Raw genomic sequence first — 25119 nt, 5'->3', positions numbered from 1 at the left:
CACGTCAAGCAATCATTGGTTAGCCACCATGACGAAAAAGAAAACATCACAGTGAAAACATCCTAGGTAAAAGACATGTGGCAACCGACAAAAAAGAAATGCAGCACGGTAAAAACGTCTCAGACACTTAGTCATCGGTTAGCCACTGTAAAGAAAAGGAAAACTTCATAGTAAAACGTCCCGGACAGGATCCCATGGCGTCAAATCATTGGTTAGCACCAATGACTAAAAGAAATGAAAAAAAAAACGAAGGACACGTGTATTCCCCTGGTTGACGCATATGTATATCTTTGATTGGTACATTTGTCGTCCTCTAGTTGGTCCACATGTTCGTCTCTGATTGGTCCATGTTTCACCATATGATTGGTCCAATGGCTGTCTTTGATTGGTCCACGGACAGTTAGAGCAACTCCCTCATACCCGTTAAAAATTGGACCTTTAAAAACGTCTATACATAGCACTATATACTTTTTTTACTGTCTCAAATAGACTTGCCAGAACTGATACCCAAAAACTGGATTGTAAACGAAAAAGAGCATTTTGTTTTTTGTTCTCTCTCTCATATTTCCTCCCATCTTCTCCGTGTCCAATTCACCGCCAACCACCAACTTGCCCCCATCGGCCCCTATCTATGGTGCCCGCCTTCCCTACCTCTTGCCACCTTCGCGCCCTTGCCCTTGCGCCAGCCTCCGACACTCTCCATCACAGTTGCATGGTCGAGGACGAGGACGAGCGCCCTCCATGGTCGTGGAAAAGGACGAGAATGGAATGCCGCACGTGGACGTGGACGAGCATTCTGGGCGCATGGCTTGGACGAGGACGGCCTCCCGCGCGTAAACTAGGACTAGCTCCCGCTGCCCGTGGTTGGGGATGAGCTCCCGATGTGCATGGTCGAGGACGAGCTCCAACCGTGCGTGACCGTGGACAAGCTCGATGTGAATTTGGGAGAATTTTTGCCACCGCATTGAAGTTGACCAGGTTCTAGCGAATGTCCAACGAGTTCCACAATGGGGCGTGAGCTGAAATTTGCTAACCACTAGCGTTGACTGGTATAAATGGTACCGACACATTTGCCTCCGCAACTTTAGATACAAGGCCTCAGGCATGTGTTCACGATGCCCTTTAAAAATATCTAAGGGTCAGGCGATTTTAAGGGATCTGTCCGCGGCCATTTTTTCAATAAAAACTGCAAAACCCAGTTATTTTAATGGTTTAACCTTCCTCTTAATGGTGACGAAAACAATTTGTTGCAGACGTGATGGCGGCAGCCTATGGTTATAACGACATCTGTGACGATCTTGATGATGTTAGTTACAGAACATGTGATGTAAGAAAACAATGCTAACGATTGCCGCGATGTTGTTCACCACGTGGTGCGTCTGCCGTGATGTTATCCGTGATTAAAAAAAAAGTATGTCATGGGTGACCGAGCCTGTGCTGGGCTGGTTTGGTTGGGCGTAACGAAATTCTGAAATGTCACGCCCATCTGTGACGTTTTCCGGCAGCCCAATACATTGTAACCCCGGGTCGTGCAAAAAGTTCCTTGGTGGTCAGCTATTTTCCACCGTGTGTGCACCCCTGAGCCCAATACGTGTCCACCACTGAGATGGCCTGCAGCCCACAATTGTGAAGCCCAACTTGCTTATTATACTTGAGAGCTAGGGTTGCAGCGAAGGTGCACCCTCCGGTGGCACCAAGATGGATCCCTCCTCCGTTGAACCAGAGCAAGGTGAATACGGTCGGCGCTGTTGCAAAGATATCAAATAGAGGAGCTGTGGCGGCTGTCTGCCGCTCCCATGCAGGTGTTTATCTCGGTGCCTCGACGGTGGTTTTTGAGGAGATTACACATCCTGGCTGCCTCGAAGCTATGGCTTGTCGCGAGGCCTTGGCGCTCACGGCGGACCTGGGAGTGGAAGGGGTCACGGTGGCTTCGGACTGCATGGAAGTGATTCAAGGCCTGAAGAGCAATAACCTGAGCCTCTTTAGTCATGTGCTCAAGGAGATCAAGACGTCGGCTGAACAGCGGGGAGGTTTCTGTTTCCGTCATGAGAGCCGGCGGTCGAATGGCGAAGCTCATAGTCTAGCGCGTTCGGCAACGTCGCTTGCAGCAGGTCGCCATGTTTGGTTGGGAGTTATACCTCTGTTTCTTTCATTTCCTGTAAACATTCTGGGTAGAAATGAATAAAGGGGGTTAGAGTTTTTCTCAAAAAAAAAAAAGAGTCATGTATTCCGATCGTACCCCTCGTTCCCTCTAGAACTCACCTTCCCACGAAAAGATAAACCACATGGTGTATGTGGCGAGCAACCTGAACTCACCTTCCCAGGCTGGAGGCTCTCCGCCAAGGTTGAACCGGAATAAAGCTCTCGTTTTTTTTTTGCGGGGAAAAAGAGATTTTATTGATTATGTAGGAATATTACAGTCAGCCTTAATCGCATCAGCGATTTCTGGCGGGAAGTTCTGGAACCAAAATTCAGTTCTATTCTGTCCTTTCCCTATCGAAGCTAATCCGTGGCTTGCCTGGTTTGCCTCGCGATTAATCTTCTTTATTCCTATCTCTCTTTCCTTAACTCTCTCCCTAATAACACTAACTCTATTGGCATACATCGACAGGTTCGGAGACCCGGAAGAGATTAGCTTGATCGCCTCGGCGCGATCTGTCTCCACGATGATAGGTTCGGTTGTCCGGTTCAGCGCGAAGCCCAAACCCTCCTCCATGGCGGCCAGCTCCGCATCTAGTGCATCCGCGCATGGACGCAGCTGTCCGCAAGCTGCGAAGAGCACCCTTCCTTCAGCATTCCGGAGTATCATACCTGCCCCAGCCTTTCCATCTGGTGAGAATGCACCGTCCACATTGAGCTTGACATAACCCTCCTCAGGTGGCCGCCATCGATGTTTGACAGAGGTATGCACCTGCTCGCACCGCGGTCGCCTCACAGGTCCTTTCCCCTGGTCAATAACCTGTTTCCCCTTAACAACATCTATTACCGGGTGTTGCTCAATAAGTTTCAGAGAGTCCATATAGCTCAGAAGGAATCGCTTGGACGCTTCAGTCGGTGCAGGTTTCTTGTTGTGCGTAATCTCATTGTGTATATGCCATATACGCCACAAGGTCATCAAGAGAGGAGCTCTCTGGTTGTCATTGGAAAGTTTGAGGGCATGGAGGAACCAGTCCGGGTTGTGCTCAAACAGCACTTCCTTTCCTGGCATATCCCACACTTCACTCATGGCTCCCCAGAGTTGTCGTGCATGTGGGCATTTGATCATGGCATGGAAAGTGCTTTCAGGTTCGATGCCGCATATCAAACAGGTGTCCAGGTGTCTCCATACCCCTTTTATGCATATTCAGTTGCGTTGCGAGTGCATTTCTCGCTAGTTTCCAAGCGAAAATACGGACCTTTGGTGGAATTGGGCATTGCCATATCAACTTCCAGTCAGCACAGTCCCGCGCGGCCGTACACTCGTCGTTTGACGTCCATCCATCCGAAGCATTTCCTCCAGCCCTAAACGATAGGCACTTCTTACAGGTGAAAACCCCAGACTTCTCAGGGTTCCAGGCTATGAAATCTGCTTCGTTTCTGGTGGACGGCCGAATTTTCAGAATCTCATGGACATCAATTGGTAAGAACCAACGTTGAAGGAGCTCTATATTCCATGTTCCGTCAGGACTCAAAAAATCGGATACCCACCGCAGCCTGCATCTCCCTTGCCTTGTGATAGGCCGCAGGTGTGATTCCCGCGGGATCCAAGGTTGGCGCCATGCTCGCACACTCGCTCCATTACAAATTCTCCAGATTGTGCCTTTCTTCAGCAGCTCCAAGCCATACTCGATGGCACGCCATGTTGCAGAGGCATTGCCTGGGAAGACCGTATCCGTGAGAAGCCCCTGTGGGAAGTATTTTGCTTTGAGGACCTGCGCACAGAGAGTATCCGGCTGCTGTAACAGCCTCCCGAGCTCGTCGAGCCAAGAGCGCTTGGTTAAAAAGACGCATGTCCTTAAACCCGATTCCTCCTTGGTCCTTGGGTCGCAACATACTCGTCCCATGAAATCCGAGTGTGTCTTTCGCTTCCCTTTTCCGCTCCCCACCGGAAGTTACGTATCATTTTCGTGAGTTCATCTAGCAAGCCAAAGGGAAGCTTGAAGATACCCATAACATACACGGTATAGCTTGCGCTATTGCTTTAATCAGAACTTCTTTGCCTCCTTGTGACAAATAATTTTCAGCCCACTTGTATCGACGCTTCGAGTAACTTTTCTTGCAAGCTCTTGAATTTCCCTTTATTCATTCGTCCCTCCGGTGTTGGCAGCCCAAGGTATTTAGTCTCAAAAGTCTCTTGTGTCACCCGTAACACTTGCTTTACTTCCTCTCTCACGGCCCGGCCACATGAATCTCCAAAAAGGATGGAGCATTTACTTGGGTTAATCGGTTGCCCGGTGCTATTAGCATATTTGGACAGAACCATGCCGACCCTCGTCGCCTCCTCCGCATTTGCACGGAAAAACAATAAGCTATCATCCGCAAAGAGGAGATGTGAGACACCAGTGCTCGCCTACAAACCCGGAGCGGTCGGATGTGTTGGTCCTGTACTTCCCTTTGCAACAAGGCCGAAAGACCATCAGCGACAAAAAGAAATAAGAAGGGAGAGAGGGGGTCACCTTGTCGAAGACCTCGAGAAGGGGAAAACGAATCCAGAAGGGTCCCATTGAATTTCACCGAGTACTTCACAGGTGGTGACGCATGACATTATCCAGTCCACCCACCGTGAGCAAAACCCATTCTTTCCATCGCTTTCCTGAGAAAACCCCAGTCGACCCTATCATAAGCTTTGGACAGGTCCAACTTGTAGGCGCAAAAATTATTCTCCTGGTTATTGTTGTTCTCAATGAAATGAATACACTCGAAAGCTACCAGTGCATTATCCGTAATAAGTCGCCCCGGAACAAAGGCACTTTGGTTAATGGAGATGATGTCGCCCAAAATTGGTCGCAGCCTATTAACTAAACACTTGGCGATGATCTTATAGAGAACTGAACATAAACTAATAGGCCGGAAATCCTTCAGGGTTTCAGGGTGTTCAGTTTTAGGAATTAACACAATGGCTGTATCGTTTACCTCCTCAGGCATTTGACCTGTTAGGAAGAAGAGTCTAACTGCATTCACCACCTCAGCCTTCATGGTATCCCAGTTTCGTTGATAAAAACACGCTGGAAAGCCATCGATACCAGGAGCTTTTAGAGGCCCTATTTGGAATAAGGCATCTCCAATCTCCTCCTCAGAGAACTCTTTGCATAGGCTGTCATTCATATCTCCTGTCACCCGTTCCTGCAGCAAGCCAAGCAATTCATCAAAGTTTAAGTTAGGGTCTCGAGTGAAAAGCTCTTTAAAATATGATGTTGCCATTCTTTCCATATCTGATGGAACTTCCTGCCATACTCCATCCGCATCTTTAAGCCGCTTAATTTTATTTTTCCTTGCTCGCCAAACAGCTTTTTGGTGAAAATATTTTGTATTGCGGTCGCCTTCCTTTAACCAGTTAATCCGTGACCTTTGCAGCCACAACATCTCTTCGCGATATAGAAGTTCATTCATATGATCTGATACTTTCCTAATGTCATCTCGGTCCCCGTTTGTACGCATGAGTGTCTCTAGCTCCTTCCTGCATTTACCGAGCTCATGTATAAGGTTGCCAAATTTCTTTTTGCTCCATGCTTGAAGCACACCATAATATTGTCCAGGCTCTTACGTATGCTCCCCAGGTCACGTTTCTCACCTGACTCGTCCCATGCCTTTACAATCAGCTCTGGTAACTCAGCATCCCTCTCCCACCATACCTCATAGTGTCGTCGGGGTTGGCGCGCCTTTTCCTTGTTCTCCTGCATCAAACGAATAAGCACTGGACAATGATCAGATACTGGTGACACCAAATGTTCCACGCATGAGTCAGCAAACATGTTCTGATCTTGGTCAGATATAGTTCCTTCAGGTAAACCATCAGTAACTTCAAACACTTTCAGATGAGTAAGCCAGAGCATGGCCTTAACCTGCCACCTCTTAAAGTGCACACCGGTAAACTTATCCGGCCTCAGTGCATCGGAAAAACCAGCCATTGTTAACTCAGGAAATTGCCTACAATTAGGTTTTTGGATTGTTGGATAATTAGGTACAATTTCCATGATTAATTCCAGAATATTAAGCATGACGACAGTAACTACTAACATGTGAAACTCGAACATACTAGATGCAGTGATCAACATGAACAATGAGCAGAGCAAACAAGTACAACATCCATCGCTAAACGGATCGAGATATGTCGCACGTACCGATCCGGTGGAGGTGGCGGTGAAGGTGTAGCGACGATGTTGCAGCAGTAACGTTGTTGATGACAACGTTGTTGATGACGGGAACAACGGGTCGTAGTAGACGGCGTTGAAGACGGCGGTAGGCAGCACCGCCCGACTTGGACGGAAGGCGACCCGTGATGAAGAGTTTGAACAGTCGCGCAGAGCGCTTCCCAAAAACCTAATTCGCCCTCTCCCGTACAGGATCGCAAGGACGAGCGGTTCCGGAGACCTGCTCTCCCGTTCGCCGATGCACGTCGGCGCGCGGGATGGAGTAGGCTATGGTGTCGGCGCAAGCAGAGAGAGGTGGAAACCCTAACTCGTGTATCGGATGTTATTATGCGGTAGCCGGGCAGGAGATTATATAGGCTCGGGAAACCCTAGGCAACGTGGGCCACGCCCACGTCGCACGAACGTTTCGAGTCGGTTACAGATAGCCCACGAGGCTCAATCCACTCACCACGAGCGCGGCGCGCGCGTCGTGTCGAGTCGAGTCGAGTCGAGACGAGCGAGCGAGGAGGAGGAGGAGCGCGCGCGTGTAGCACTCCTATTCTCACTCACTTACTAGTGGTGGAACAACCCACCTTATAAGGTGGTCTAACTTCCTCCCAACTTTCCATGTGGGACTAAACTTCCCACCTCATGCCACTCCCTAGTGAGCTGCCACCAACTTGGGCTCAAACTCACAAGGCTTCCACTATGTGGGCTTTGAGATTTATAGGAAAATCTGAAATCTAGTATGGGCCATTAAGTGTAGGCCCAATATTTCAACAATCCCCCACCGGATCTCAAATCCCCATTTAGAGATTTACCAATACTCACTCGCTTGTTTATATACCAGGTGTTTCAGCGGAGACCGTTAAGTTGAACTTCCGCCTAGAACCTTAAGCTACATCCATTCACACTTGAACAATGGACTAAGCCTTGAATTGCAAGTTTTGCGTGAACAAGGTTTCACTCAAAGTCATGACCAGTACATGGCTGCCAGTAGCCTACCCCGCGGGTGAAGCATATGCGTCATACTTCGTGGTCTCTTCATGAGTTTACTAGAGATCACCCAAATCTCATAGATTGCGACGTTTAACAATCGGACTCATATAGGTGTGTTATTTCAAGAATGCTCAGTAGGACAACATCTTTGCTAAAATAGCCAACATAAACACATTAAGGCTTTTACCAACCTGCCTTACAGCAATTGAGAGTTGTGCATCTTCACATAGAGAGGGTTACATAATACTCTCCTCAATTAAACCATTAGTTTGTTCTTCCTAGGTCCTAATTCACGGGATCTCCGATCACAAAGGTTGGGTTACCACTATGGTGTAACATCAACGGGTCTCAAACCCATCTCCTCGATGCACTTTCTATCACATTACGTGATAGTCCCTTTGTAAAGGGATCTGCCAGGTTTTTGTCTGTTTGAATATATGTAACAGTTATTACTCCGGAGTTTCGCAATTTCCGACGGACTTCAAACGTCTCTTGACGTGTCTTGATGACTTCGCGTTATCCTTAGAATTGTTCACTTTGACAATTACGGTTTGATTGTCACAATTCAAAAGGATTGCCGGAACAGGTTTTTCAACCACGAGCAAGTCCATCAAGAGCTCACGCAACCATTCCGATTCAACGAGTGGTTGTGTCTAAAGCAATGAAGTTCTGCTTCCATAGTTGACCTCGTCAATATGGTTTGCTTGCAAGATCTCCATGATACTGCGCCACCTCCAAAGGTAAATACATACCCACTTGTGGCGTACAGATCAGCTACATCTGAGATCCAATTTGAATCACTATATCCTTCAAGCACAGCTGGGTGCCCTGAATAGTGAATCCCATAACTCATTTACCACATAGATAGCGCATGACCCTATCAAGTGCATGCCAATGATCAGTACCCGGGTTTGACATGAACCTACTCAACTTGCTAACAGCAAAAGAGATGTCCGGTCTAGTCGCGCTCGCTAAGTACATGAGTGAGCCAACAATCGAGAGTATCTCGGTTGATCTACGGCAATCCTCCGGTTCTTGCGTAATGTCACACTCGGGATCATAAGGTGTTGGAGAAGACTTGCTATCAATATAGCCGAACCGGCTCAAGATCTTCTCAACATAATGGGATTGTGTTAGAGTAATCCCACTCTCGTTCTTAATAAGCTTGATGTTCGTAATCACATCGGCTTCTCCCGGATCTTTCATATCAAAGCACTTTGACAAGAAAGACTTGACCTCGTGTATTACTTTCATGTTTGTACCAAATATCAGAATATCATCCACATACAAACACGAGTATAACACCTTCGCCCCCACCATAGCGATAGTAAACGCACTTGTCAGCCTCATTGACAACAAAGCCTACGAAGTCAAAGTTACGTCAAACTTCTCATGCCATTGCTTAGGTGCTTGTTTCGAGGCCATATAAAGATTTCAGCAACTTGCACACCTTTCTTTCTTCACCTTTTACTACAAACCCATCGAAGCTGATCCATATAGATTTCATCTTCCAACTCTCCATTAAGAAAAGGCTGTCTTTACGTCCATTTGATGAACGATAAGACCATAGGAGGCAGCCATGGACGGTAATACTCGAATGGTGGTAAGTCTAGCGACAGGTGAATAGGTATCGAAGTAATCTTCGCCTTCTCTCTCGTGTGTAGCCTTTAGCTACAAGCCGCGCCTTGTACTTCTCAATAGTACCATCGGGTCTTAGCTTCTTCTTGAACACCCATTTGCAGCCCACAGGCTTGCATCCATGGGGTCGTTCCGATAGCTCCCAAGTTCCATTAGAAAGAATCGAGTCCATCTCATTATGGACAGACTTCTTTCCAGATCATCCGCATCCGGAGATGCATATGCCTCCGCAATGGACGTGGGAGTATCATCCACAAGGTACACAATGAAATCATCACCAAAGGATTTTTCAATCCTTCGTCTCTTGCTCCGTTTAGGAGCTTCATTGTCATCCTTCTCAGTAACATTCTCATGTGATTGTTCAAAATACTCATTAGATGTACTAGACTCGGGAATTATCTCAAGGAAACATATCTTTCATAGGAAACATATTCTCAAAAAATGTTGCATCACGAGATTCCATAATAGTATCAACATGCATATCGGGTACCTCGGATTGAACTACTAAAAATCTATATCCTACACTCCGAGGAGCATAACCTAGAAAGATACAATCCACTGTCTTTGGTCCAAGTTTGCGCTTCTTAGTAATTGGAATATTGACTTTCGCCAAACATCCCCATGTGCGCAAATACGAAAGTGATGGTTTTCTCCCAGCCCACTCCTCGTAAGGGGTTTTATCTTTATTCTTGTTAGGAACTCTATTCAGGACATGACATGAAGTCAATAAAGCCTCCCCCACCATGCCTTAGATAAACCAGCGAGTGGCTAACATGGAATTCACCAAGTCGGTCAGCGTGCGGTTTTTCCTCTCGGCAACCCCGTTTGATTGGGGTGAATAGGGAGGCGTCCTCTCATGAATAATGCCATGTTCCTCACAGAATTCATCAAAGATTTTAGGAAAATATTCGCCACCACGATCCGACCTAAGACGCTTGATCTTTCTCTCTAGTTGATTTTCAACTTCGGCCTTCTAAATTTTAAAGTAGTCTAAAGCTTCATCTTTAGTTCGCAACAAATAAACATAGCAAAATCTAGTCGCATCATCAATCAATGTCATGAAATATCTCTTTCCACCTTTTGTCAACACACCATTCATCTCGCATAGATCGGAATGTATGAGTTCTAGAGGTGCCAAGTTTCGTCCTCGGCCGCCTTGTGAGGCTTCCGAGGTTGCTTTGATTGCACACAACTATGGCACTTAGAACCTTTGGCAATGGTGAAATTCGGAATTAAACTTAAACTGGATAGCCGAGACATTAAACCAAAATTAATGTGACATAAACGAGAATGCCAAACACCGGTATCATCACTAACATTGCCACAAATATGGTTCACGGACTTATTACTGAAATCGAAAGCGAAAAGCGGAACAAGCCTCCGCACTCATAGCCTTTACCAATAAATTGTCCAAAGTTGGAAACAACTACTTTATTCGACTCTAAAACAACCTTAAACCCATCTCTCGCATAGAAGGGAGCCGCTAACGAGATTCTTGTTCATAGTAGGGACATGCTGCACGTTCCTCGACTGCACGATCTTCCCCGAAGTGAACTTCGGATCTACCGTGCCAACACCACGAACGAAGCATGTGACCCATTCCCCATCAAGACGGAAGAATCCCGGGCGACCTGGTAAGAAGTGAACATGGATATGTCAGCACACACATGAACATTAGCACCTGTATCAATCCACCAACATGGAGATTGAAATACCGAAGGAACAGTAAGAGATTACCGTACCCATCAGCATTGCTAGCGGTCACCGTGTTGACTTGCCTCGCCTTTTTCTTGCGGTCTACCCTCTCTGGACAGTCCTTAGAAAAGTGGCCAGTCTCTCCACAGGTAAAGCAGCTCAGATCTGCTTTGTTTATCATCTTCTTCTTCTTGAAGGTTGTAGTCTTCATAGGCTTATTGAAGGAGGGCTTGTTATTCCCTTTGTTCTTGCTGTAGGGTTTCTTCCGCACCATGTTGGCGCTAGACTCGACCCTCTCCTTTCTCGGTATTATCCTTAGCCCGAGCTTTCTCCTCAACATCAAGAGACGCTATCAGATTTTCAACTGATATCTCTTGTCTCTTGTGTTTGAGAGTTGTGGCAAAGTTCCTCCATGAAGGGGGCAACTTAGCGATGATGCATCCAGCCACAAACTTGTCAGGTAAGGCACACTTAAGGAGTTCAAGCTCTTTCGCAATGCATTGTATCTCATGAGCTTGTTCGACTACCGAACGGTTGTTTACCATCCTGATGTCATGGAAGCTCTCCATGATGTACAGTTCACTGCCTGCATCGGTTGCACCGAATTTAGCATTCGAGTGCATCCCATAGCTCTTTACCGTCTGTTATGTGCATGTACACATCACACAGACGATCTGCAAGAATACTCAGAACGCATCCGACGAAGAGAGTATTGTTTTCCTTGAACTTGTTCTGATCTTGGTCAGATATAGTTCCTTCAGGTAAACCATCAGTAACTTCAAACACTTTCAGATGAGTAAGCCAGAGCATGGCCTTAACCTGCCACCTCTTAAAGTGCACACCGGTAAACTTATCCGGCCTCAGTGCATCGGAAAAACCAGCCATTGTTAACTCAGGAAATTGCCTACAATTAGGTTTTTGGATTGTTGGATAATTAGGTACAATTTCCATGATTAATTCCAGAATATTAAGCATGACAACAATAACTACTAACATGTGAAACTCGAACATACTAGATGCAGTGATCAACATGAACAGTAGCAGAGCAAACAGTACAACATCCATCGCTAAACAGATCGAGATATGTCGCACGTACCGATCTGGTGGAGGTGGCGGTGAAGGTGTAGCAGACGATGTTGCAGCAGTAACGTTGTTGATGACAACGTTGTTGATGACGGGAACAACGGGTCGTAGTAGACGGCGTTGAAGACGGCGGTAGGCAGCACCGCCCGACTTGGACGGAAGGCGACCCGTGATGAAGAGTTTGAGCAGTCGCGCAGAGCGCTTCCCAAAAACCTAATTCGCCCTCTCCCGTACAGGATCGCAAGGACGAGCGGTTCCGGAGACCTGCTCTCCCGTTCGCCGATGCACGTCGGCGCGCGGGATGGAGTAGGCTATGGTGGCGGCGCAAGCAGAGAGAGGTGGAAACCCTAACTCGTGTATCGGATGTTATTATGCGGTAGCCGGGCAGGAGATTATGAACGTTTCGAGTCGGTTACAGATAGCCCACGATCCGGGAGCGACCCGAACCGACTAACTGCGACGCGTCCGTCTAGGACTCTGTTCGTTTTCCTGAGCTGCAAAAAGTAAGGAAAGTATCGGCTCGAGGCTCAATCCACTCACCACGAGCGCGGCGCGCGCGTCGCGTCGCGTCGCGTCGAGTCGAGACGAGCGAGGAGGAGGAGGAGCGCGCGCGTGTAGCACTCCTATTCTCACTCACTTACTAGTGGTGGAACAACCCACCTTATAAGGTGGTCTAACTTCCTCCCAACTTTCCATGTGGGACTAAACTTCCCACCTCTTGCCACTCCCTAGTGAGCTGCCACCAACTTGGGCTCAAACTCACAAGGCTTCCACTATGTGGACTTTGAGATTTATAGGAAAATCTGAAATCTAGTATGGGCCATTAAGTGTAGGCCCAATATTTCAACATAAACCAAGAGCAATACCTTAAAAGGCCAGGGGACACTCATTGGAGCTCTCATTATAAAACACTTAAAAGCTTGGTCGACTTGTTCCCAACAATTGTCAAAGTGTTAAAATTTGTGGAAGAGGAGGACACGGACAGAACAAATAGAGACCAAGCATTGAGCCTTTTAGTGTACTTTCAGTCATTTGATTTTGTGTTCTATTTGCAGCTCATGTTGACTATTTTGATAGTAACAAACATCTTGCCACAAGCACTCCAGCGTAAAGATCAAGACATAGTGAATGCAATGAAGTGCGTGAAATCAACAAGAAGTCACTTATGTGAGCTTAGAGGACACGGATGGGGACCTCTCCTTGATGAAGTGTTTGCATTTTGTGATGAATATATATGATCTTGAGAAGTTGGAAATGGAAGAAGCGTATGTTAACCCAAAGAACAAAAGGCAAAGAACTGGAATTACCAACAAGCACCATTTTCAAGTGGATTGTTTCAATGACGTTCTTGACTGGCTAGTTCAAGAGCTTGATGGTCGCTTCAATGAGACAACTTCTAAATTGCTTGTTTGGTCCACATCTTTGAGTCCAAGAGACTCATTCCATGATTTTTAATTCAGATAATTTGATGAGTTTGGCCAAACTCTACCCCAAAGATTTTGATTCCGGAGAATTGAGGGATGTTAGTCATCATATTTGTTGAGCTTTCCCGTATATTAGTTGAAACAAGAAAGCATTTATGCCATCCTTTGGTTAACCGGCTATTGAAGCTTGTACTAGTATTGCCTGTTGCCACTGCCACAGTTGAGAGATGCTTCTTGGCAATGAAGATTGTGAAAATCTCAATGATGGTAGTTTGAGTGATAACCTTATTTGCTATGTGGATAAAGAAGAAATGAAGAAAGTCACCAATGATCCGGTAGTTGATCGCTTCATGAAATTGAGAGGTCGTAAATTATAAAAGGTAACACATCCACTTGAGTAAATTAATTTGCTCATTGTACATGTACTATCTAGAGTTTTTGCTGAAGTTTTTCCATGTTTGTTCAGTTTATAGGTTACTGGGATAACTGAGACAGACATATGATATTTTTGTGTGAAGGAAGCCATGCTGCATGCTGGCAGCACCAAGTCATATTTTGTTAGTCAATGTTAACTTTAGTTTCCTATTTTACCGTAATCATCGAATGCAAGTGAACTCTCTATTTTATTAGTACTTTGCTTTCCACTTCTCTGTTCTGATACAATTTCATTGACTCCTTCTTTTTATGAAACCGTATGCTCTCAAGTTTTTGCCTACTTTACAAATTTTTTTTTTTGCATTTCTTGTACCTAGAAATGTTGTGCACCCTGGACCATTTTGCTGTAACTCCGCCGCTACCTCTCGGGCAGGCATCGGACGACGTGCTTCTTTCGGGGAGAAGTGGATAGCCAAATGCCGTAAATTTTGACAAATCTTCTTTACTTCGATGTTATTAAATGGTGAACTTAGAAATGCTCATTTTGGACCACACACTGCACTTAGCAGCACATCACGCCTGATGTATCGAGAATGATGCAAGTCGACCGAAAACTATCCCACTGAATACCAAGGCTCCGAACCACTTATTTGAGACAAATCTGCATAGTAAGGATGCAACTTAGTCAGGTCAAGAACATCAGAGCGGTGTAAGAAAGCAATTGTCATATCATTTGTTCTAAATCACAATGATTTCAATTTAGAAAATCATACTTCATGTTGCAATCTGCGCGGTTAGATAAGTCAACAGTTGAAATCTGCCATGCCAACCGTAAGTGCTGCAGCTGTCAGAAAATAGTAGTATGGCCAAGCTGTGGAACATGATTAATGTAAGAAGTCAATACATGTTACTTAAAAATAAAATAAATACCAGTCTGATAATGATCACTAACCAAGTTCGGCATTATAGCCACTAAGTGCTAAACCACCAATCAATGCAGTACCAAAGAGGCTAATCCAGTGCTTGGTTGAATCTCCAAACCATAAGGCTGTGGATTTAACTCCTAGTTTGAGGTCATCTTGTTTGTCCTGACATGCATTATCATATGATGATAAGATACCACGTCAACCAAATAAGATGTGTTTGCTCAATTTGATATGGAAGAACACCTGGTGTGCATATATGGTATCGTACACCAATGTCCAACATATCCCAGCAATGTACAATGGAAGGATGACAGTGGGCTCTAAACTATCTTTGATAGCAGCCCATCCTAACAAAGCTCCCCAGTTGAATGTGAAGCCGAGATATGCCTGAGGCTGTTAGAAATTGCATTGGAAGTAATTTAAGTGTTCACTCTCTGTAAGCAACATTACATTAGTAAAACCTTATCACATACCCAAAATGTGAACCTCTTCATCAAGGGATATGAAAACACCAATGGAAGCCAAGATAGCCAGAGAACACGGCTACATAGGAAACGTGACAAATTTTGAGGTGGTATTGTATAATTATAGAAGCAAAATGTATCTGACAAACTATCATTTCATTGGATTTTTTTGGAAATCAGTATGTCCAAATGGATCAGTAGACATACATTAGACTTGTAGGGCTTCTTTATATGAATTCCACACAATGCCATATGATAGATTGTTTCTTAGGTGGACTTTGGATCATTCGGAATAGATAAATTTCATTCCATTCGCACGAGCAAGGAGAAGGGATTACCTAAAGTTGTTCAGTTGGAGAACAAAACCCAATACAAGTAGTAGCTGATATCCGAGGAAGCACAATCCTTGAGAAGGAGTTAGAACGCCTGATGCAAGAGGCCTGATTTTGGTGCGCTCAACCTACAAGAGGAACATGTCCATCATCACTTCTTCGCTTGAGCCACTTGAGTGAAGTAATGCAACGTAGAGACATTTATATATGCAAGTGGGTCATCGTTAGAGTACCTTCTATCAACTTCAGTTTAAAAAATTGAGCTAACTTATGCCATCAAATGATCACTTTGGAAAAGTTACTTTATTTTTCACAGCTCATTAGGGTACAGGGTACTTAATGGTGACCTACTTGCATCTCCATAGAATATATCCAATATTTTTTGAACCTTGGTTAGAATATTTCTCTATACGAGTTTAACTAAGTTTTTTGTTTAGTCTATTACTTAACCTATTTATCATGACATATGACACTTAATTGTGCTAAATTATTAGTTCAAAAGTAATCATATAATACATTTATAGCTGCATTTGATCCTTTTATGTATATCCATGGTTCGAAAAACTTCAATGTATTTCCAATAACAGGGAAATTCTGAAGGGTGTTGTATGCAACTAGAAGAAATTATAAAGGAGATACACAAATAACCTTCTTATCAATGTCGCGGTCGAGAAGATCATTGACTGTGCAACCAGCTCCCCTCATGGGGATAGCTAAACATCCGAAGAGTGCGAGCATTTTCAAGTCAGGGAGCTCCCCCGGCATTGCCGCGATTGTTATTGACCTACAAAGCAAAGGTTATAGGAGCTTTTCAAATCAGGAGACAAATCTGGTTTGAACTAAATGTACAAAAAATGCCAAAATGCATTAAAAATGTCTCCTATGAAGCTTTAACAAACCATAAGATGGTACCATGTTTTGAGTTATGAAACATTTAGATGATTTCTCTTGTTACTTGGTAATGTACAACATGGTAAGAATAAATAGTAAAAAGGACAGCAGGCTCTATTGCTCCTGTATGAAAGTGCAACCAAACAATTAGCAAGAGCAATCAACAATGTATTTTAAGAAGTAATGTTCTAGAACTTATATCCAGGTGTAGCCAGCATGGCGAGTGGACGTGGGATGGCACGCCCGATAAGTTCGTTTTGTCGGGTCATTCCTTGACCGCAAAAATAAGGTGAATGATATAGAAAAGATGCATTACTGCACGCAGCACAAAAAACTCCATCGTGTCCATCGTGTGCGGTTGAGATTAGAGACAGTGCGAGCGAGTGCATGTATTTTTTGGCAACATCATCTGGTATTAGAGCATTATGTCAAGGACACTATCGGAAAAAGTGAAGGCGGCATTTGACAAGGGGAGCGGCTCCCAGACTCGCAACTGCCGGTGAACCAGTGTCGACGTCCCTCCGTGTCTTCTTCCCAATGGAGTGGCCACAGCTTCGCGGGTGGCGGCAAGATAGTCATGCGGGAAAGCTCGGGTAGTGCCTAGTACCTGACGCTCACCCTAACAAATTACATGGAGTGGGCGATGGTGATGTGCGTCTAGCTCCAGGTGGCAGCTCCAGGTGGCACACCTGTGGGAAATGGGATCTCATCAAGTTCGGCGCATAGGAGAAGGTGACAACGGGGCGGGGCCATCGAGTGCCCCGAAGGACGACGAGTAGGCTAGGGTAGATCAACTGGTAATTTCATTCGAAGTTGTAAAACATAATAAATTTTTATTTTTTATTTTCCTACTCTTTAATTGTTTTGGGGCCTCGTTTGGGGGATGCGGCTGGAAACAGACGTCCTCCAAAAGCGACAGCACCTTGCGGTATCCCCCAAACGCTGGATCCATCATTTTTTCGAACGTTGTTTGGGGGACGCGACTGGAGCTGCTCTTAGAGCAGCCTCGGAGGATACGTCCGGACACTTCTATCTTCTTTCTTTTGTTTATCTCCATCGCGAGGTTCACACACGGGGCGTAGGCTTGGCTAGACACGGGGAGAGGAGAGTTTTGGCCGACGCCGATGCTCCCCCGGCCGGAGCTTCCTCCAGGAGGAAACGAGGCTCACGAGCTCATCCCGGTGCACTCTACGTCTTGTACTCCACACGCCGATGCGAGGTGCGGCCATGGCGTCGCCTACCGAATCATTTGTGGGCTGCAGCCGCGAGGTCCACCTGCATCTCCCCTATCACACATCTCCCTTTCTCAGACCGTTAAGGCGCACAACATCGGCAAGGAGAGGATCCGTCCAGGCACCGTTGAGCTCATCCCCTCCCTCGCACCCGAGGTCTACGTGGACACCCTCGCCGCATGCGAGGATTTCTGGCTGCTGCTGGCCATGGGCTACACCTGCACTGACCGATGTCGGCTATGCTCCCCTCGATGACCCCAAGGACAACGGCCAACACACCCATGCGCCTAACGGAGCCGGGTGTTGCGAGCGGGAGTCGGTGTTGCTACCACAACTCTGTGGATTTGCATCATAGGGGAAAGTTTTGTGCTACAACAATTCTTTGTTCTTGCATCATATGAAGGATTCTTTTTCTACAACTATTCTATGTTATTCGCCATATATACATCATGTGGATTTGCATCGCATGTACTATATATTTTTTGCTACAGCTGTTATGTAGTTTTGCTATATTAGTATAAAATTTCTTGCTGCGAGCTTTTGGTGTATTAGTATAATGTTTATTTTGCTACAATAGCAAGGACCTCGTTAGAGACATCGTAACAAAATTCGTTTTGCTGTTTTGCTACTCGTTAGAGACATCGGAGTACTTTAGTACATGAATTTTTCTACGAGGTGTCTGTCGATTCTCCAATGACATCGGGTTTGCTATAGTACCATAAATGTTTTGCTAAAAGGTCTCCAGCGAAGTCTCGATGAGATCGGGTTTGCTACAACAGAATAATTGTTTTTTGCAAAAAGGTCTCCAGTGAAATCCCTTGTCCGATGGGTCTTCTTCTTTTTACTTTTAGTCGAACCGTTTTTTCTTCAATGCAGCAAAAGCAAGTTATTTTTTTCCTACAGTGTAGCAAAAGCGGAATTTGAGACAAAATAGACATAGAAACTGATCAAACGGCCCAAAACGATTTGATCAAACAACTGGGACTGATCTTGGAAGTGTTGAGCCCCGGAGGATTCTTAGACCGGTCACAATGGGTTGTATCAAATACTAGTATCATTAATATCATGCACATGATACTCTACAATGCATGATATCATATACTCATTATTAATTTATAGAATCTCAATACATATGTACGTAGAAGATCTATTTGATATTGAATTTTGTAGTTCTACGTATCATGATACGGTATCTATCTACGAGTACTACTATTATCAATTGCTATGCCATGTTAGCTTTTTTGCATGCAGGAAATGCATGAAACTACATATGATACACTCATTGTAGGTAGTTTTAGCGGCGTCCTTACTGTCCTTCCTCTTTGCCGGTTGGGTCAGATATTTGCGTTTTCAAGCGTGACCCCAATTCTATTGAAAAACGGTGTTCACAGATAGTAATATCAGCAGCACTGGTAGTGTAGTTAACTAGTAAGCATACCACATGCAGGGCCAAGCGAAGAGCCAGGTGCCGATGGGCTTGTCCAGACGAGCGAGCATCGCGTACGGGCGCGCCGCCTCAAGTGAACTCTCCACCCACGACACCGGCGGGGGGCCGGTGTCCTTCCTGTCTTTCTCCATGGATTGGACTGGAAAGAGGACCCTGTCGATGTAGTGTGAGCACGCCTCAGTGGTGCTCAGGCAGCGGAGGGCCATGGCAGTGTCAGGACCTTCGTCTACGTGTTATTGGCACCACGGAATGATATGGGTTTTAACCTGAATCTGAAGCTAACTAAGCAAGCAATCGAAGGCGCGCAGGATATGCCAAATGGGCATAATTTAGCAGCTACAGCTTTGGATCCCCGGCCTGTAATCCCGTCCTCCCACTCTCCATTATTTTAGGATTAGGACGCGTCTAGCCCAGGCCTGGTCTTGCCGGCCGGCCTCCGGCGGTGCTCGTTTGTCCGGGCAGGTTTTTCGCCGGCGCGCTTCCTGCTGCTCCAAAAAAGCATTCCACATGGTGCTCACTTCCCTTTCGTGTCTGACGTCCACCTTCTTGGTACGCAAAAACAGGTTTTCATCATCCAATCCCAGCCCACCCCGGCCCCTCACCTAGGCCAAGGTTGGTCTGCTGCGAGCCTCCATACGTACAACTTTTCTGCCTCCTATATATAAGTATCACAACGGATTCCTAGCTCATTGATTGATCGTCACCACCTGAACAAATGAAGACATGAAAGCACAAAAACTGAGGGCTCCCAAGGAAACCAAATGCAACCCCATGTCCTTTCCCTCTCCCTCCCCTCCATCACCCCATGAAACCCCTAGGTCCTGAACACCAATGGAACACTGAAGCAATTTAGATAGATTTGTAGCAAAAAAAAAAAATCACAGGTCCACGAAGCAAAATAAATACAACTGTCCGCAGAAAATTTAGTTGCATCCAGACACCCAGTTGAATACTACAACGAAGAACAAACCTGAAAACAACTTGCCCATAGCTTACTACATAGGTGGGCACATAAGAATAAGTCCCTAACAACAACTTAGTTGTTTGCACATATATTGTCCTCCGAAGGCAACAGTGGTGACGGCGCCGATAGCCTAGACTCAGCGCGTTCGATGACCCTCATTAGATTAGGTTTTACCTTTTTTTTTTAATGTCAAACTTTGTACAAATATTAATGAAATCTGCCTAGTTTTAATTTTGGGATTGTTTTGGTTGCTATTGGGGGCGCCGGTTTAGAGTGCCGGTATGGGACAACTCTTCCGGGATTGTTTTGGTTGCTATTGGGGGCGCCGGTTTAGAGTCGCCGGTATGGGACAACTCTTCCTAAGTAGAGAGCAGCTGCCGAGACGCCTATTTGAGGGGCGCCGGTAGACATGGTCTTAATAAGGTAGAAGTGTTGTACCAAATAAAACGCAGAAGCAATGATCAACTGCATAGATGCTCTATATGTGCCGCTTTTAAGAAGAAAATGTGTTTTACCAAAGTACTCGCAGTCCACAATTGGCTTTGAATTGCTCTAATCTGCCGATGGTACATAATTCTCCTTGTTGACGCCTTGTTCTTATTCATCATTAATTTCAATCACTGATAGTGCATTCTCATGTGCAACCACAACCCTAATAGATAAAGTGCACGTGATTTACTAGTTTATGATGTAAATGACTACAACATGGATATAACTAAGAAGGCAATAGCAATAATGATCTTAGACAGTAAAGAAAAAAATATAAGAACATGAAATGCTGATTACCTTCCACAAGCTATCAAACATGCAAGACCTTTAACCTTTGAAAAGACGCGTTAGTGGAAAATAGGCCTATTGTCGCGGGCCGTTAGAGGCTTTTGTCCCGGTCGGCCACCCGGGACAACGGAGGCGGGACAAAAGGTCAACCCTTTTGTCCCGGCCTAGTTACCAGCTGGGACATAAAGTCCACCACGTGGCTGCGATGCAGGTGTTTGGGTTGGAGGATCTTTTGTCCCGGCTCGTAATAACAACCGAGACAAAAGGTTTTTTAAATTTTTAATTTTTAATTTTTAATTTTTTATTTTTCATTTTCTCCAGCGAATGTGGTTGTACCTTGTTGTAAATACTACCATAAAATAATAATATAGCATTCCAATGTGAGGAATTTGAATTTCTTTCAATCTTTAAACTACAAGTGGACAAATAATATATGCATAACTATTAGAAAAGTGTGAGGAATTTGAATATGGGATAATTTTATTTTTATTCATTTATTAATATTATTATCAAATAATATATGCATTATTCATATAATATGGCATTATTATCAAGTGTTAAGAAGAAGTAACACTTCAGAAAGATCTTATCAAATAATATTTCTTTCTCCATATTTAACATTGTATCAGTATAGTAAAGTGCAATATATGAACTTAGTTTGAAATTGATTGGTTATACCCGCAGTACTATATGCGAGGAATTTAAATAACTATATAATAGAAAGATTTAATATATTGATCGCGATGATTCATACATAGAAGGCACACACGACACGACACATCACACCACCATGCATCTACTCATAAATATTAGTCCGAGGCGATCCATATGGCTATTGTAGCCAAGTGCCCGGAAATGCCTCCTACCCAGCTCGAAGCCGAGGCGAGCGTCGAGAGCGGCATACTGCAGTTCCTTATGGCTCAAGGGAAAATCGCCACATCCAAAAATCAGTGCTGCTTCTTCTAATTCCGATCTTCGGCGGCTTGTTCTTTTTATAATTAAACTTCTTATGCTCGAGACCCGTCCCAATATAATGATTTGCCAAATCATACAAACTCGGAGTCTGCTTTCTTGGGACGGGGTTCTGGAGAATCTGCTGCAGGTTGATCGTAGACGGAATAATAATTCCGTAGGTCTGCAACATATCCACATCATTGTGGATTGCCGCGCCACAGAATCCGATATTCTTGTCCGCAAGGAAATTGATGAGCAGTTGTGGCACTTCATCGGCATGCACAATATGGAAGACCAGAGTATGTTGCGCGATGGAGAGTTACAGGACATCGGTGCGTTGGTTACCCTTGCAAGGGTCGGTGAACTCGCAGTCCAAGCCCACGACCTTCAAACACAGAAAAAAATTGCCATTGGGATTTTGGATGCTTTATGATCTATCTAAATTTTAATCTACATATCTTTTGATAACAAAAGCCATGGAAAACTAACCTTGATTTCCGCGGCGTCGAGGAAATCCCTCTTGACGACGGGGATCCACCTCTCCACCCTCTTCGCACGGAGGGTGTACGTGACCTCATCTTCTCCATGACATCGTAGTAGACTTCAGATCGAGGGAAGTCGAGGGCGCGCGAGCTTGACCATTTCGGGTTCCATGAGGGCCGGACGGGGCTAATGGTGCAGTTTTGGTGACTATGTAGATCTGAGGAAGAACAAGGCATGTACATAGGGGAGCGGGAGGTGAAAAGGCCGGTCATGGCGCCGGCGGTGACAAGGGCGGATCCATGACAATTTTTGAGAGGGGGCAAAAATATGATAACTTGTGCAAATAATATTTATAAGTGGGGGCAAATCAGTTTTTAGCTTAGCATATTACAAGGTAAATAAAAATTGAGTGGGGGAAGCTGCCCCCCTTGACTATAGGTTGGATCCGCCCATGGGCGGGGATGCAAATTCCGGCGCGGCGATCGTTCTGCTTCCTCTCTATTTCCGTGTGCAGTAATGCCGAGACGATCGATTTCCACACAGGAACGAACCGTCGGACCTTATGTTCCGGCTCGTGTCTCCATCCGGGACAAAAGGACTGCCAGCAAGACTCAAAAGGCCTCAGACCCTTTTGTCCCGGTTGGAGGCTGCAACCAGGACAAAAGGCCTTAAAGAACCGCGACAAAAGGCCCCGTAACTTCTCGGTGATTTCGGGGCGACGTGGCTGGCCTGTTTGTCCCGGCTCCAGACTTTGCCGGGACAAAATACCTGCACGGAAGACCAGTTTTCTACTAGTGAAATGAATTTAGCTGTGATATCTTTATTGATAATCTTGAATTCTCTACTATCCAATATAGAATTGAGTGAAATAAAAAAAGATAATCTTGAATCCTCTACTATCCAATATAGAATACTATTAATTTCTTATTATTTAGCATGGCTTTGTGAATGACTTGCTAAGATTCAAAAGAGTATTGAGTCGTCTCCGGACTGATTTTTTTTTCGAAAAAAGATTAAGACCTCCAGCCTCCGTATTAAAAAGATGCATGGTCCAACAAGCTTTGGCCCTGTTGATTTCTTTTCTATAAATGAATAGTTTCTCTAAAAGTACTCCTTTTGTCTCACCAAAATTGTCCCACTGCCTTGGAAGAATTTGTTCTACTCTCACACAGTTCATGATTTGGGGGAATTCTCCGCTTCCCTCTCGTTCCTCGAGAAGATCGTCGATGAGTGCCTTCCCCACTACCACGCCATCACCAGGGTGGCGGTGGTGGACGGCCCCTCCACGTCCTTCTGGCTCGACAAGTGGATGCTCGGCGAGCCGCTTGCGACGCGCTTCCCCGCCCTTTTTTTCCCACAGCATCCGCCGGCACGCCACCGTGGCCTCTGTGGTCACCCTGGGCCTGGACCTACAGGTTCTCCACACTGCTGTTGCGGAGACGGAGCTCCACATGGTCCGCCGCCTCACCGACTGCACCTCGCTCCTGGGTGGCCCTGATCGACGTTCCATCGACTCTCCTTCGGCGCCCCGCTTTTGCTCACGTGAGGCCTGCCGCTCCCTCACGTCGGCATGCCCGCCCGATGTTTCTGCTTCTGTGTCCTGGCCCCTCTGGATCCCTACGAAGATCAAGATCTTCGTGTACTTGGCTACCATCGGCCACTTGAGCACGGCGCGCAAACCTCTTCCACAAGAGCTGCTCCCCCTCCGACATGTGTTGCATGTGGACATGCATGCACTTATTCTTCGACTGCCACCTCTCTGCGACGACTTGGTCCCGTCTGGACGTCCCAATCCTAGCGGGAAGCTTCTCCATATGGGATCTTCAGGCGCCCCCCTTGTCCCTGCCAGCAATTGGCGTGTTGGGATTGTGGCGATTCTCTGGTCCACCTGGAAGTCCCGCAACGACCTCGTCTTCAACGGCGAGACCCACTCCACGAGTTCGACGTTGAGGAGGGTGTGCGATGACCTCTCCCTTTGGCGGTGGTGACTCCGCCTCACCGATCGAGCGCCCCTCAACGTGTTGCGGTCCTTCATCCTCTCTCGTGTTATAGTATGACTTTCTCTCTCCCCTCCCCCCATGTTTCTCTCATCTTGTACACTGGGTGGCGCTTCTTGGAGGCCATACTGGGCTCCGGCCCAGTCTTCTCAAACTGAAAATTATGTTTTACTAGGGTATGTGGCCTAAGCCCATCTGGTCATCTGGTGAGTTATTACGACTGATGTTTGCCTCCTCGTCCTTGTACGTGTCATGCGTGTGGCTCTGTCTCCTCCAGTTCTCTAATCCCCCAAATTCCCGATATCTAAAGTCTTCCTTCTTCCTTCCAATTCCCATGGCCATGCACTTTATTCTTCGCCCGCTGGTTCAAACCAGCCAAAATAGATGGCCCATGTAACGTCAAGCATTTAACCTGAAGCTGCAGCAATTTCAGATCGTTATGGTCAGCATATGGCAATGGGGCCGTTCGCCTCCATTGACACTGGTCATGGAACATCAGATTGAGCATGCTATGGAAGAAATCAAGTCATGGAGTGTTCAATTCTCATGCTATGTAGTGATCGAAATAGAAAAAAAGCGTTATAAAGTTAGACTGTTGGATTCCTTGGCTGCACATTTGATTCCCTGATTATTCTATGTTGGTTGGGATATTTAAAGTTTTTATTTTGGCTACGCATACACATTAATTCAGATTCTTTACTCTATTTGGGATATTTGGCTCTAACATGGTCTTATGTGAACAAATTATGTATATTATCATGAACTGTATATGGAAATTCTCGGTTGATTTAGAGGTTACATTTTTTTGCAAGACATGTATGTGATTATTTAGGAAAACAAGCAATTGGCCCTCCCTTTGTTTTGCGTCACCCTCCGCCACTGATCTTGTATATACATACCGGCTGCTTGGCCTTTTTGGGTAATAATAACAAGCGGTGGGGTTTGTCCCCCGTCCACCTTAAAAAAAAAATTGTCTAAAATTTGTCTAAATTCGGATATATCTAAGACATTTTTGGCGGAACTGAGGGAGTACATTAATATATACCCAACATTATGCTGCTAGGTCAGTGCTAAGAACGATCCAATATGAAAATGAGATCCGTGTCGCA

General features: G+C 45.5%; 1 pseudogene; it reads right to left on the bottom strand.

Moving 5' to 3' along the window:
* Window positions 1-4743: 4743 nt before the first annotated feature.
* On the bottom strand, window positions 4744-18957 carry LOC124665155 (annotated as a pseudogene).
* Window positions 18958-25119: the final 6162 nt, after the last annotated feature.

The sequence above is a fragment of the Lolium rigidum genome, chromosome 1 (assembly GCF_022539505.1).
Source record: "Lolium rigidum isolate FL_2022 chromosome 1, APGP_CSIRO_Lrig_0.1, whole genome shotgun sequence".
Lineage (NCBI taxonomy): Eukaryota > Viridiplantae > Streptophyta > Magnoliopsida > Poales > Poaceae > Lolium > Lolium rigidum.
The sequence above is the reverse complement of the archived record's forward strand: the minus strand, read 5'-3'. Positions and strand labels throughout refer to the sequence as shown.